Source organism: Perognathus longimembris, chromosome 4 (genome assembly GCF_023159225.1).
Source record: "Perognathus longimembris pacificus isolate PPM17 chromosome 4, ASM2315922v1, whole genome shotgun sequence".
In the NCBI taxonomy this organism is placed as follows: domain Eukaryota; kingdom Metazoa; phylum Chordata; class Mammalia; order Rodentia; family Heteromyidae; genus Perognathus; species Perognathus longimembris.
Genome location: NC_063164.1, coordinates 93,419,958 through 93,435,362, shown reverse-complemented (window position 1 = coordinate 93,435,362; position 15,405 = coordinate 93,419,958). Strand labels below are relative to the sequence as shown.

General features: G+C 43.0%; 1 protein-coding gene and 1 pseudogene across 3 annotated transcripts in view; one reads left to right on the top strand and one right to left on the bottom strand.

The window, feature by feature from the left end:
* Arhgef4 (Rho guanine nucleotide exchange factor 4) overlaps window positions 1–15,405 on the top strand; it is an 84,493-nt gene that overhangs the window by 12,560 nt on the left and 56,528 nt on the right. The window lies entirely within an intron of this gene.
* On the bottom strand, window positions 5,365–6,657 carry LOC125350805 (annotated as a pseudogene).

The following is a 15,405-nucleotide window of genomic DNA, read 5'->3' as shown; positions in this document are numbered from 1 at the left end:
TAGCCTCTAACTCTTGGTCTTCCTGCTTGAAACTCACTTCACTGAGCTTTAAGAATCCCTTTGTAATGAAACTTATATAGCTTTCTTGGTGTTTATTTGGCTTTTGTAGTACAGCATACCAAAGTGGAAATAATAAATATTCATAGAAGATAACATAGCCGCTTTGTAATAAATAGAAATAAAACCAATGATAATAATGATATTTAGTAATCCATGCATTTTATTTTTGAAATAATCTGGATACCTTTTTAATATATATTAACTCTAAGGGTTTAAATTGCCTGAAAATCTTGGAAATTATCTTCCAAGTTATCTTTTTTACTAATTGGTAAAAGTTTCTCAGTTTTAATCAAACATAAAGATACATGTCTTATAAGCTTAAACATTGAAGAATATTACTAGCTTATTCATTTATTACTAATAAAAATTAAATAATTATTTATTAAACTAAATATTGAACTAATTTTGTGAAAATTGTACCTATATGAACCTGACTGCTTAAAAACATCTGCTTCTATAAGAATACCTGTTTATGTTCACATTGAGAGAATTTATGGTTCAATTTTATTCAGTTTGTTCAAGTTTTTGCTTCTCTATAAGCCAATCAGATTGTAGCTCCTTTATAACATTTTCTACCAAATTTTACAATGCTACCTGGAAATTCTTAGATACACTGAGAGGACCAGGTATTTCTGGATGACAGGCATGTCAGCATAATTGCATTGAGAAAGCTTGTGGCTTCGGTTATAAACTACAAGCTACAGGTCAAACATAAATAGAAATATAACTCACCGGTCTGAATATCCAGTTCCCAGTGGGTACAAAATAATCAATTTACTTGAGTTCAAAATAGACAAACAAAAATAGGTTCTCTCTCATCATCACTTGACAGAAACAGATCTCTGTGAACCATTCATCTGTTCACAAAAAAACACCAAATAGAGTCAGAGACCCAAGGAAGCTAGTTGTAGATGCCAGCCTTAGAACTCAAGTATATGCTCATGATTCAGTAGCTGTTCCTTTCTGGGCTGAGGTTGTTGCCAGAGTTCAGTGCACAGGACCAGTGATGGGACACAGCTTTAGTGCCAGGTCCCAGTCAGGAGCAAAGAGGCAGTTCCCTTAGGGGAGAAGCAGGAGTCCAAAGCAAGGCCAGCTTGCCTGAGTTCTCAACCAGGACTGCCCCATGCAGTGTGCACTGAGCTCCTGGGGACAGTTTTATTCAGGGGGCTGCAGCAAGGAGAATGCCTAGGGGCAGCTTTATTGCTGGTGCTGCAGCAGTGAGAATGGATGTGTGTCACCAAAGGCTAACTCGGGAAGGAAAGTTGGAGTTTCTTTTCTTTCCTTTTAGGCAGAGTCATCCAAGATGGGGAGAAGTGGGCTTTAGCTCAGAACACAGGAGGCAGGTTGTTCTTTGTGGCCAGCAGCCTCAGAACCCACTGGGTCACAAGAAGGCAGATTTCTGTGCTCCTGGCATCACTGAGCTCAGGTTAATTCCTCCTTGTAAGAATGCTTATCTTCTCCTTTGTTTTCTGAGAGAGCCTGTGTAACTCTGGGTACCTTTTTTCTAAAAGGATTGATAGGGTTCAACAGTGAAGCCATCTGGTCAGATTGGACTGATGCTGAAAGGTTTTAGACGTAACTCTAATATGCGATTGTGCAGATTATGGGCCATTCATATTTAATTGTCTTAAGGAATTGGCCCACTTCAGCCAGGCTGTCCAATATATGGGCATGAGATAGAATATTCCCTAATTGTGTTGTTAATATCTGTGGTGGTCTGTTCTCTTTATTACTGAGATTGGTGATTTGTGTCTCTTTTCTTCTGTTTGGGCAAATGTGCGTAGAAGCTCATCACTTCTGTTGAATGCAAAGAATAAGATTTTAGTTTCATTCATTTCTGTCCATTTTGTGTTTGTTTTTAATTTCTCTTACCTGCATTATTTTCTTTAGTCATTTCTCTTAGGTTTATTTTGCTGTTCTTATGATTTCTTAGGGCATAAGACAATTAATGTGAGACTTTTTCTCTTTTGTAAGGTGCGCTTGAAGCTGTGAATCTCCCTCTAAGCGCTGATGTAGCTGGACTTTTAAATCAGTATCACAAATTTTGATACGTTGAATTTTTATTTTTAGTTGATTAAAATATTTTCTAGGGCTGGGGATATGGCCTAGTGGCAAGAGTGCTTGCCTCGTATACATGAGGCCCTGGGTTCAATTCCCCAGCACCACATATACAGAAAATGGCCAGAAGTGGCGCTGTGGCTCAAGTGGCAGAGCGCTAGCCTTGAGCAAAAAGAAGCCAGGGACAGTGTTCAGGCCCTGAGTCAAGCCCCAGGACTGGCCAAAAAAAAAAAAATTCTAATTTTCCTTGTGATTTCTTTTATCTCTATATCGTTTTAAAAGTTTCATTTTAATTCAAAAATAATGTTTTAAAAACATTTTTTCTTGAAGTTGGTTTTTTGGTTATGTATTACTTGACTATGGCCAGAAAGTAAACTTTATATAACTTAGTCCATTCAAGTTTGTTAAGCTCTGCTTTTCAGCCCAGGATAGGGCCTGACTTCATTTATGATATTGAGTATGAATTCCATTTAAAAATAGAATGGCCATTTTCATAGAAGAAAAACAATTAGGAGTTCAAAACTTGAGCTGAGCTGGAAACAGCAGAGCTGCCAGGTATTGAAATAATCTGAAAAAAAAAAAAACCTACCAAAATAAAAGAGCAGCCGTATGTTGCATCATAACAGAGTTATGTTTTGAGAGGTGCATTGTGAAAGAATTTCATGGTTGTGAAAACATCATCATGCCTTTCCTTAGATCTAGGCTGTACACTTAGATTATCTAATAGCATACACGCACACACACACACACACACACACACACACACACACACAGTAACCTGTTGCTTCTAGCATAAGAGAAAATGATGTAATTAAGATAGGTGATACCCACAAGGTGTGGGAGGCTGCTGCCATATAACACTCAATACTCTTTTACACCTGACAACTATTATAAGCAGAAGGAATGTGCTCTAAACAAAAGTATAGTAGGAGTAGGGGTAGGGCACCTGCCTAACAAATGAAGGGCTCCAAGTCAAACTGCCAGTATCCTCATCTACTCAGGAGGCTGACATCAGGTGGATTATAGTTCACGGCCAACCAGGCAAAAATTAAGCAACATTTTATTTCAACCACTAAGAAGCTAGGCATGAGCCAGATGCTGGAGGCTCAAATCCTACCTACTCAGAAGGCTGAGATCTAAGATCCCAGATCAAAGAAAGTTTAGGCAGGAAAGTCTGTGAGACTCCAGTCCACCACTGAAATAAAGAAGTGGCACTCTGGTGTAAGTAGTAGAGCACCAGTCTTGAGAGGAAAAACTGAGAGATAGCACAGAAGCTCTGCATTAAAGCCCTAGTACTGGCCCGAAGAAAAGAAGAAGAGGGAGGAGAGTAAGAAGAAAGAGGATGAAGAAGAGGACAATGAGGAGGAGGAGAGGCATGTCACCCAAGCCATCTCAAAATGTCTGAAGTATGATACATAGGAGAATGACGGTCTACCTAAACCAGCCTGGGCAAGTACAGCCTCTATTTGAAAGCTAGCATAAGCATAAGTGTTAGAATACCTGTATAGCAAGTACAGGCCTGAGTTCAGCCCCAACACTACTTCTGGACAAAATAAACCCAACACCACCAGAAAAAGTTATAGTATAGTAAATATGGAAACTAATAATGTAAGTATGCATTTTTAGGTACTACACAAAATTATAGTGCTGTGCTTTTTAAAAACTGGCAGTGCAGTAGATTTCCATCAGTATCATTGCAAGTGTGAGCAATGCACTGTGCCATGACATCACTGTTCCTGGGCTATGACAAGCAGTGTGTCACTGCTACCACCTTGCATTTCTCTGCAGCAATGTGCTGTGCTATGACATCACCATGCCAGGGGTTTGACAAGCAGTGCATTACTGGTTCTACCTTGAATCTCACTGCAGCAATGTGCTGTGCTATGATATCATGACACCAGGGCTATGACAAGCAGTGTGCCACTGCTACCACCTTGCATCTCACCACACCAATGTGCTACGCTATGACATCACCATGCCAGGGCTGCTACCACCTTGCATTTCACCACACCAATGTGCTGTGCTATGACACCACTGCACCAGGACTATGACAAGCAGTGTATTACTACCACCTTGCATTTCTCTGCAGCGATGTGCTGTGCTATGATATCACCATGCCAGGGCTTTGACAAGCAGTACGTTACTGGCTTTACCTTGGATCTCACTGCAGCAATGCGCTATGCTATGATATCATGACACCAGGGCTATGACAAGCATTGATTGCATCACTGCTACCACCTTGAATCTCACCTCAGAAATGTAGGCAAGAGGCAGCAGTGCTCAGTTTTACCTGTAGAGATGGGGATGCCATTGTTTCTTTTTTTTTTTCTAAACATTCTGAAATTATAATTTAGGGGTAAAAGCTAGGGAAAAAAAAACCTGCTAGAGTTTAAGTGCACCTTCTTTCCTGTTTCTCCCAAATAAAATCAGTTTACTATTTAAATTAAACCTCTGAGTTTTAAGTTTTCGCTCAGTACAAAGCAACTACTACATACACATAAAATACTTATTTGTTAATCTAATAATTTTCCTGGCTCATCCAACGTGCAACACACATGACTCCAAATACTACAATTTGGGGCAAGTATACATGAACTGAAAATGACAAGTTCAAATCTTTACAACTTGTTCTTAAATTTATAGGACACACAAATCATTTTTACTTCAGTAAGATGTTGCACTGTCATCTGATTATCAGATTGTTTTGGTATGAAAGGATATCGAGATGTCAATTCAAAGGGATTAAAGATAAAACTTTAAGAAGTTCTCTATTTCTTAATGGCTGAATAAGATCATTACAAGCAAGTTTGTGTTTATATCCTGCTGAAGACTTTGATACAGTCTCAGCACATAACATTTGCCAGGCTCCAGAGACCTATCAGGTTCAATGATAGCATAACATTTTAAAAAGGAGCCAGTGACTTCAGGATAAGCCATTAAGAGCCCAAAATCTGAATGAACAAAATCAAATCTTTATTTATAACTGTATAAATGTGATCCAAATGTGTCCACCACTAGTTTTCCAAAAGAAACATGCTATAAATAAGCAAACTACATATGCTCACTGGTGTGTATGGACTCCCTAGATGTCTCATTGGGCTTAATTACAGACCACTCACAGAAATATATTTTTAGTATAAAGTGTAGCATGATGTTAAGCCATTTAGCTTTTGCACGTACATGTTGCACTTCTAGCTGATAATGGAGAAAAATTTGTAGCATTACACTGTTAAGCTATCCATTCATTTAAATGGCATCAATATCAATGTCATCATCCTTGTCAGACTTCACAGTTTCAATTTTTTTGGTACACTGGCAGTCTTCGAATACACCACCTCAATGATTTCATCTTCATCATCTTCTTCACCACCAGAAGATTCTTCCTCTGCCTCCTTCAACCATTTTATAAATGGCTCTGCTTTGACACGAATCTCTTTGGCAAGTTCTTTTGAGATGTATTTCATAGAGGCTTTTTCTGACCAGCTGATGATGACCTCCTCTTCTAAAAGGTCTACATCATACATCTCCTTCAAGATATATGGAATCTTGGAGCTGAGCTGAGCTTGATGCATTGCTACCACACACTCCAAACCATGAAGAAGATACCGCTGTACCTTTTTGTTGTTGTGACAAAATCTTAGGAAATGGCACCTGTATTTCTTAATTTGTTCTCTAATCTTCTCATTAAAAAGAACTTCAGTCAGAACAAGAGGACCCATGACTTTCACATCTAGTCTTTCTGTTTCGGTGACTATTTCTTTGTCAGATGAGTCAATGATACCCTCTTCTTTCTTTTTCTTAACAAAATCAAACAGGATATTGACACACTCTACTATGGTTCTTTCCAAATCATCGCTGAGTGTCAGAACTTATGCATGGTCACTGATTTCATCCATTCTGCATCTTTGAGCTTTCTCAGTTGTATTTTCCCCCCAATCATCATCTTCCTCTTCTTCCACAGCATGTGGAGGAAGACTGATTTCATTTGGTGGTGGAAGTGGTGGTGTCTCACTGCTGGATACGGAGCCATTTGCCTTGTCCTTGCACTTTCTGTGGTTCTTTTCCATTTTTTTCTTTCCTGTTCCACTGTCACTATTCTCAGGTGGGTTCTTGAAAATGAATGTGCAGAGTTTATTATGTTTATCCAGCATGCCTCGATAGCCACAGGCTTTACAAGAATTACCTATTGTTTGCTTCTTTGGATTGACATGCAGATCTGTTTCAGGATTCTCACACTCTGGACAGAGAACAAATTTTTTAATGAATCCATCCAACATATCCTGCAGCTTATTCACCTCATGAGATCCATTGACTATGTACCGGTCATTCTTAACATCAAACTGGGTCTGTGCTCCCAGCTCACAACTAAAATACTTGGTGGGATACGTTGGCGGCCCATTAAGTACCTTTGCAACGTCAACCATGTTGACTGATAACTGTCTTGATTCCCTTTCCTTTGCCCTCAACCTTGGCAATCAGACGGGGCATCTTGTAGTGATAGAACTAGTCCGACACACTGCGGTTGATGTTAACAGACATTTTGGCTTACTAGTGGCTTTATCAATAAGATGAAGAGATCTTTGATTGCAACTTTTTGGTATCTTCTGTCTGGAGAAGGGATGACATAAACGACTGCAAGAATTCTTGGTCTCTGACATGAAAAAATTTTCACCGCTGAGGCTGTGAGCTTCTTGCTTGTATGCTATGTTTCCCCAATACAGGTACCAATGGCTGCGCAATAGCTCGTTTTCATCAAATAAAGACATAAACCCAACGCGGCTCACCCGGGACCTGGAGGAAGAGGCGCTGGAATCCGGGTGTGGAGCTGCGGGGCCGGTGGCCCGGTGGCAAGCTGAGAGGCGGCGGGGCAGGTGCCACTGCCAAGCAGCGGGAGGGGCTGTCCCAGCGAAGTCCGCATCCACACCGGCAGCGCCAAGCCTGGCGTCCTGGCGGGGACACTGCTGTGAGCCGCGGGCGGCCTGGCGATGCTTGCCCCGCCTGCAGCCCACGGGGAGGAGGGGCAGGGAGCTCTGGGCAGGGGCGCGAACCGCCGCCCCCTGCGGACTCACCTCTGAAATATTCTCGCTCTGATTCCGTTATATCTTTTTTTTTTTTTTTTAAGCCTTAAGCTTTTCTTTTCTTTTCCTTCTATTTATTGTCAAAGTGATGTACAGAGAGGTTACAGTTTCATGTTAGGCCTTGGGTACATTTCTTGTTTGTTACCTCCTCCCTCATTTTCCTTCTCTCCCCCTTTCCCTCTCCCCTCATGAGTTGTTCGGTTGGTTTACACCAAATGGTTTTGCAAGTATTGCTTTTGGAGTCGTTTGTCTTTTTATCCTTTGTCTCTCCATTTTGATATTCCCTTTCACTTCCCTAGTTCTAATACCAGTATATACAGTTTCCAATGTACGCTGATAAGATACAGAAATAGTGCTGGTACAACCACAGGAAGAGGATACAAAAGGATCATCAACAATAGAAGCTACGGTTTTACATGGCATGTTGAAAGTGATTACAACAGTGATATAACAGTCGTTTCCATAACATGGAGCTCATTTCACTTAGCATCATCATAAGGGCATAGCTATTAGGTTCTTGTGATCCTCTGCTGTGACTAGCCTAAAGCTGTGCTAATTGTTCCCTATGAGGGAGACCATAGAGTCCATGTTTCTTTGGGTCTGGCTCACTTCACTTAGTGTAATTTTTTTCCAAGTCCTTCCATTTTCTTACGAATGGGGCAATGTCATTCTTTCTGATAGAGGCATAAAATTCCATTGTGTGTACGTACCACATTTTCCTGATCCGTTATTCCTTTTTATTTTTTATTGTTATTATTAAGTTGATATACAGAGGGTTTGCTTTGTTACTTCTGAGAGAACTCTGAACAAAAGGCTGCTCCATTTTATAGACCTTGGGGTGAGAGGTGAAAACAGGGGAAGGGATATAAGCAATTTGTGGGGGTAGTGCCTCACAGCTCACGCCTTCCCCTGGATACAACCTCAGCAGAGGTCAAGAGGCCTAAATAGAGGCCCTTGCAGAGAACCCCCACACTAGGAGTGCTAATATGTGGGAAAATACACAACCAAGAGCCAGGCCCTGTGCAGCTCTGTCTGGGGCTGCAGAACGATGGCCCTAAAAGTCTGGGGTGCGGAGGATGAGTAAAGGCTTTGCTGTTGTGGTCAGGTCTGAAAACTCACAGATGGAGCGGAGCTGGACTCCTCTGCTTTCCTTGTTATCTGAGCATGAGATTGTGTCTGTGAACTGAAACTGGACAAATAGGAAGAAACACACAGATATGACTTCAAAGATGTCAAGGAGGGGTGGTGACAGGTGGTGGTGAGGAGTAGGTATCATGGATTGGTTGTGTTTCTTGGAAAGCAGACCCAGACAATTGAGACTAGGATGGTGATAGGGGGAGGGAGAGCTAGGACAGGAGTAGATGGACACATGAGGGCAGGGGCAGTGAGAACTCCAACTCAGTAATGGTCCCTGCCAACTTCCAGGGGCTGCGGTCCCAACATTGCCTCAATTGGGACCTGTTAGCCATCTCTCTTCTCCCGGAGTAACTTATGGCTGGATGCTGGCCCTCCATCCACTAGCTAATTCCCACAAGTGGCGAACACTTGTCCAGAGCAGGCACACACAAACCTGCCACCTCAGCACCCAGTCACCCCAGCCACTGCCCCTGGAAGTTTCCTATGTGCTGAGCCCCTCCCCTGTCCTGATCACTCCAGGTCCAAGTATTAGAGAAGGTCCCTGCAACCCAGGGCTGACTGTGATGGTTCAGCCCAACAAGAGACTGCCTCTCCTCCCTGCCTCGCACTTCCCATGGAAACCATCCTCAAGACTCTTACCTATATCAACCAGCACTCTACCATCTCCTGACCACCCCTGCGGCTCCCCCTACAGCACTAAGTGGTATACCCAGACTCCTGTCTGTGAGGACTATAAATGCCTTCCTTCAAGACAGTCAGTCATTTTGTGTCTGTCTTGTCATCCCTGGATAAAACAAACCATAGGAACATTTAAAGACACCCATTGTACTGTGAGCTATTACTCCAGGGATCCTGGCTTCCCATTCTGGGGCATCTCTTCCCAGCCATGCCCTCTCTCGGTCAGCCCTAGGTCAGTGCTAAGCAGATGCAGATGAGGAGTGGACAGGGACATCATTCTCACTGCAGTTGTTTTGCTTTTTGTTTATGTGTTGCCAAGGAATTGAACCTAGGGCTTCATGCATGTTAGGTAAGCATTCTACCACTAAGCCACATTCCTAGCCCCTGCAGTGTTCTATTGACAAGAAAAATGGAAGCTCACAGCAGAAAAGGGCCTGGCTCACAGTGGTCCCATCACACAGTTAGCTGATGGAGTAGCTCAAGTTTGACCTCAGGACTGCCTAATCTGTGTGTCTGCACCATTCTTTCCACCGGGTTGAGATTCTTGTCTGACAAAGCAAGTGAGACAATGGATGTAGTGAGTGTAAAGGTAAAAATGAGTCATGCTCCAGTCAATCTCAGAGCATCTAGCCCAGAACATTGCATTGCTGCAACAAAATGATGGGGTCAGCTAGCTTTATAAGGAGAAAAGTCTTGTTTAACTCAGTTTGGGTGATTCAAGAGTGAAGATCATGTGGCCCCATTTGTTGGGCCTCTGGTGAAAGTTCTGGTGTGCCATGAGAATACTTTCATGGGAGGAGAATGTCACCAACAAGGGAGTCACACAGTCTCTTCCCAGTGCATATGAAGTGATATAAAGACCTTCTACTCCCTCCCAAAAGTGCCACCTTGCAGCCCATGCCTTCAGCCATCATAGATCTGTGAACCCAAGCCTCAGGAGAGATATTGAGCAGGAAAGAGTCCATGAGTCAATGAGAATCCACACAGTTCTAATCTCTGAGAGCACATGCTATTCTTGTCTGTGTTACAGAACTCCAAGCATCACCTGGCCATGGAACCATTGAGCCTGTGTGTATATACAATAGAGAATTTTGTGAGGAATGACTGTAGAGTTGCTGCATGAGTTCTCTGCTTTCCCTAGGTGGCAGATGGCTGTGGGCTTGGGGCTTCCATCTCAGGGAAGGAACGGTTATGCTGGCATGCTTTAAAACACTTGGGAATGATAGACTTTAGAACCAATCCATAGTCAGGCCATCAAAGATCCAGTGAGAGGGGAGAAGAAATATGGAGGCAGATGCAGAAACCCTCATCCAGAAAGGCAGAAGATGGACATATCTCTATGAATATAAAACCTTGAACAGAGAGCCTGACATGTGTAAGACACACTGAAGAAAGAAAAGGAGAGTCCCACACACTGCAAATGAGAAGTCATAGAGTTGCTAGCTTACCCCAAAAAATAGACAGGAAGCAAGGAAACAAAAGACAATATATCTTCCTTCCAGGCTACTCTGTGTGTGTTTGTGTGTGTATACATATGTGTGTTCATGCATGTATGGTCTGTGGAGATATGTAGAGTGTGTGTCCACGTGTTTATGTGTGCATGATCTGTGGAGGGGTGCGTGTGCAGTGTGTGCTGTGCATAGGTGTGCTCTGGGAGGTATGTAGTATGCTTGGATGTGTGTGCGTGTTGCTTGTGTCTGTAGTATGTATCTCCTTATCACCTTTCTCTACATCAGCCCCCCTCCATCTGCTACAGAAAGCAGTGTTATCCCCAGGTCATCTGAGGTGGCTCGTGCTTGTACAGGAGCAACGGTGGCTATCTGTCCACTTAGGGAGAATGTATCTCATGGCCAATAGGAGAGGATCTGCTAGCCTAGCCCCATGCAACTGTCTGAAGTCCAGTGGAATCCTGACAGATGGTGCTTCAAGAGGCGTCTACTGTGAGCTCCGGTCTCATTTTAAAATGCTATTTATAGGTGAAAGGCAGAGAACACAGAGATTGCTAGAAAGCAAAGCCCTGACAGGGTAGAAAGGCCTTGAAAGGGAGCAACAATTGTGCCACTTTTGCATCCAGCTAGGAAGGATGTGAGCAAATGGATATGGAAGTGCAGCTCTCCTGTGCCCAGGATGCAACAATAAGTTGCCACCATGACTGTGGGCCAGATCTCAGGACCCTCCACTAGCAACCATGTTGCAAGAAGTGAGAGCTCAACTCAAGGACATACTTCATTTCATCAGAGCCCCCAAGTCACCTCAGATTCTAGCCATCTCCCCAAAAGAATGTGGAGCTGGAATGGAGATAGGAAAGGTAGACAAATACAGCCATAATAATCAGTGTACATATGTGAAAATGGAACCAGGAGGCTGAGGAGACAAGTGGGAAGAAAAGAGATGGAGGGGGATGGGACACTGATCAAGACACACTGGACATGTAAACTGACATGTTGAAAATAATAATAATAATAATAATAATAATAATAATAATAATAATTGTAAGTCAGGCACTGATAGTTCCCTAGCTACTTGGGAGGCTGGAAATCTGAGGATCATAATTCAAAGCCAACCCAGGCAGGGAAGTTTGTGAGACTCTTATGTCCAATTAACCAGCAAAATGCTAGAAGTAGAACTGGTTCAAATAGTAGATTGCTAGTCTTGAGCAAAAAAAGCTAAGGGACAGTGCCCAGGACCTAAGTTCAAGCCCCAGTACCTACACAAAGTAACAACAGCCAGGCACCAATGGCTCATGCCTATAGTCCTAGATACCCAGGAGGAGGCTGAAATCTGAAGATCATGGACAAAGCCAACAGGAGCACCAAGGTTTGTGAAACTCTTACCTCCAATTAAGCAGCAAATTAAGCACCAGCAAGTGGCACTGTGGCTCAAGTGCGAGGATGCTAGCCTTGAGAAAGCACAGTTTCCAAGCCCTGAGTCCAAGCCCCAGGACTGGCACAAAATAATAATAATAATAATAAAAATAATAATAATAATAATGAGGGAGGGAAGGAGGCAAGGAGGAAGGAAAGAAAGAAAAGGGAGGGATGTAAATAAAGGGGCTGAATATGAGACTCAGATAACGCCATTTGGGGAAGACAAGTGAGTTAGGGTTGGCAAGTCCCTGCTCTCCTAGGACCTCCATTCTTGTGGGCTTTGGGGTATTTTTCTTCTTTTCTCCCTCCATCATTAGATAGAATATGGCTCACAGGCTTGCACTGGCAGAAGAGAGGGAGCTGTGGGAGTAAATTCTCAGAGGGGGAGCTAGGAGGAGTAAATTCTCAGAGAGGGATCTGGGAGGAGTTTGTTCTCAGAGAGGGAGCTAGGAAGAGTGTGTTCTCAGTCCTGAAAAGCAGCAAGGCATTGAGCATCCTTACAGATATTGTCACTCCTCTGGAACAGGCCCCTAGTGAACTGACTCTGGTTTCTGTCTTCCTACATGTCCATCTTTTGCTACATCCAGGTGACCTCCAGTGGCCTCCTTGTCACTGGCCAGAAGCACAGCTGTTGGATGTGGCCCATGGTGGGTACTGCCCTGTCCTGTGCTGCTGCATGCACTGCCTAGGGAATGGGTAGCCTGCACACTTGCATGGGCTTCAGGGAGATAGACTGCTAACATTCCAGGTTCTGTATAGAGCTCCTCAAAGGACAGAGATGTGATGGGCTTTGTTGTCCTCTTTGCAACACTGGTGCTCCCTGAGGTCCCAGGCTGAATGCAGCAGCGTGGGCAGGAGACACTAGGAGCCATGCTTGGCCACCTACACTGTGGGGTTCTAGTGCAACAGCTTGTGATTGTAGAGAAAGATATGGGGTAATGTCTTGATTATCAGATCTGCTTCTGATTTACTTCTGAGGCCATGGGAAATAATGTCAAATGAGCTGGACGTGGGAGATAAACAGACACTGGGGTTGGATCACAGCCAGGCTTTGACAAACTGACAAGTGACCTCATTTTCTGTGCTGGAGTATCTCTTCTGCTAAATCAGAATAAGAGCATCATCTTAGAGTTGTGTAAAGATTAAAGAAGTCTGGTGTGCCTGCCACAGAGACAGGAGATAACATGTTTGTTAAGTAAATTGCCCAATCTCTGGAAGGAAGCAAGTAAGATGCATTTACAGTAAACCAGGAGCTGTGCCTGCCCAGTGAGCACCAGAGCTCCCTGCAGAGCTGCCCTTGAGTGCAGGCCTGTCTGTCTCCAAGCTTCCCTGAGAGAGTTTCTGAGGGAGCTTCTGGGGGGAAATCTGCCCTTTGCCTTGGCTCAACTCAGGTTCCATTCTCGGAGCATCTGAGGCCCTGGATCAGCAGGCTGGAAGTGAGGATCACCTGTGAAGTGGTAACATTCACACAGAGAAGGAAAATAGGGTCTGAGTTTGGGAGATGGAAAGAATTCACTTTGGTGGTTTTTTTTTTTTGTAATTTATTTATTAATTAAACAAAATTTTTTTGACAAGGTGTTGTGCAAAAAGGGTACAGTTGGGGCTGGGGATATAGCCTAGTGGCAAGAGTGCCTGCCTCGGATACACAAGGCCCTAGGTTCGATTCCCCAGCACCACATATACAGAAAACGGCCAGAAGCGGCGCTGTGGCTCAAGTGGCAGAGTGCTAGCCTTGAGCGGGAAGAAGCCAGGGACAGTGCTCAGGCCCTGAGTCCAAGGCCCAGGACTGGCCAAAAAAAAAAAAAAAAGGGTACAGTTACATAGAAGGGAAGTGTGTACATTTCTTGTGATATCTTACACCCTGTTTTTCTTTCCCTTCCCTAGGTCAGGTAGACATATATACAATACACAATGTACCAAGAACATATACAGTAGCCACGTGGCCTACACCAAAGAAAATTTGCCTAGGGCTTTAAATGTAATGTAGACATTAGACAATATGTCGACAGTAGTCTTATATGAACATACATACATAGCTTTTGAGCTATTGTATTCCACTGAGAGGTCAATTTTGACCTTTATATGTTGAGTAGTTGTTTGGTTTTAGTTACATAATGTTGGGTTGCTGACCCAATCCTGTGGGAAATACCATTTGACAAGCAGTTTTTGGTTTCACAGACCTGGTCTCTACTGTCTCTCCGTCACCCCATCTTAACAGTCATATATCAGGGAGATCATACCCCTTTGTTTTCTGTGTTCTAGGCTTGTCTCGCTCAACATTATTTGTTCAAGTTCTGACCATTTCCCTGCAAATACCAATATTTCGCCATTCCTAATCACTATGTAGTATTCCACTGTGTATAGGTACCATATTTTTTTGGATCCATTCATCTGTGGAGGGGCATCTTGGTTGATTACATATTTTGGCTATTGTGAATTGTGCCGCGATAAACATGGAAGTGCAAATGTCTTTTTGATATCCTGGGATCAGCTGTTCAGGATAGATGCCTAGTAGTGGTATGGCTGGGTCATAGGGTAGGTCTATATTGAGCTTTTCGAGAAACCTCCATACTGTTCTCCAAAGTGGTTGTATTAATTTGCACTCCCACCAACAATGGAGAAGGGTTCCTCTTTCCCCGCAACCCCTCCAGCATTTGTTGTTGCCTGAGTTCAGAGTATAGGCCATTCTAACTGGAGTGAGGTGGTATCTCAGGGTTGTTTTTATTTGCATTTCCTTTACTACCAGGGATGTTGAACATTTCCTCATATGTTTCTTTGCCATTTTTATCTCTTCTCTTGTGACGTCTCTCTTTAGCTCATTTGCCCATTTCCTAATTGGTTTATTGGGCTTGGAGGGGCTTAGTTTTTTGAGTTTTCTGTAGATGACAGATATTAGGCCTTTGTCTGTTGCTGTGCTGGTAAAGATCCTTTCCCATATGATTGGCTGTCTTTCTGTTTTGGTGGCTATGACCTTAGCTGTGCAGAAACTTTTTAATTTGTAGTAGTCCCATTTGTCGAGTCTCTCCCCTATTTGTTGTGCCCCTGGGACTCTATTCAGGAAGTTCCTTCCTGTGCCTATAAGTTCTAGTGTCTTTCCTACTCTGTCCTTCAGTAGTTTCAAGGATTCAGGTCTGATATTGAGGTCCTTGATCTATTTTGAGTTGATCTTGGTGCATGGTGATAGGCTTGGGTCTACTTTGAGTTTTCTGCATATGGCTGCCCAGTTCTCCCAGCACCAGTAGTTGAAGAGGCTATGTTTATTCCATTGCATGTCTTTTGCTCCTTTGTCGAATATCAGCTGACTGTAAGAGTGTGGTTTTATTTCTGGATCTTCAATTCTTTTTTTTTTTTTTTTTTCTTGGAACTGTCTTTTTTTTTTTTATTTTTTTTTTTTATTATCAATTGAACATAATTTTTTTTTTTACAAGGTGCTGTGCAAAGAGGGTGCAGTTACATAGTAGGGCATTGTGTACATTTCTTGTGATATCTTACAACCTGTTTTCCCATCCCTTGTCTAGGTCAGGTAG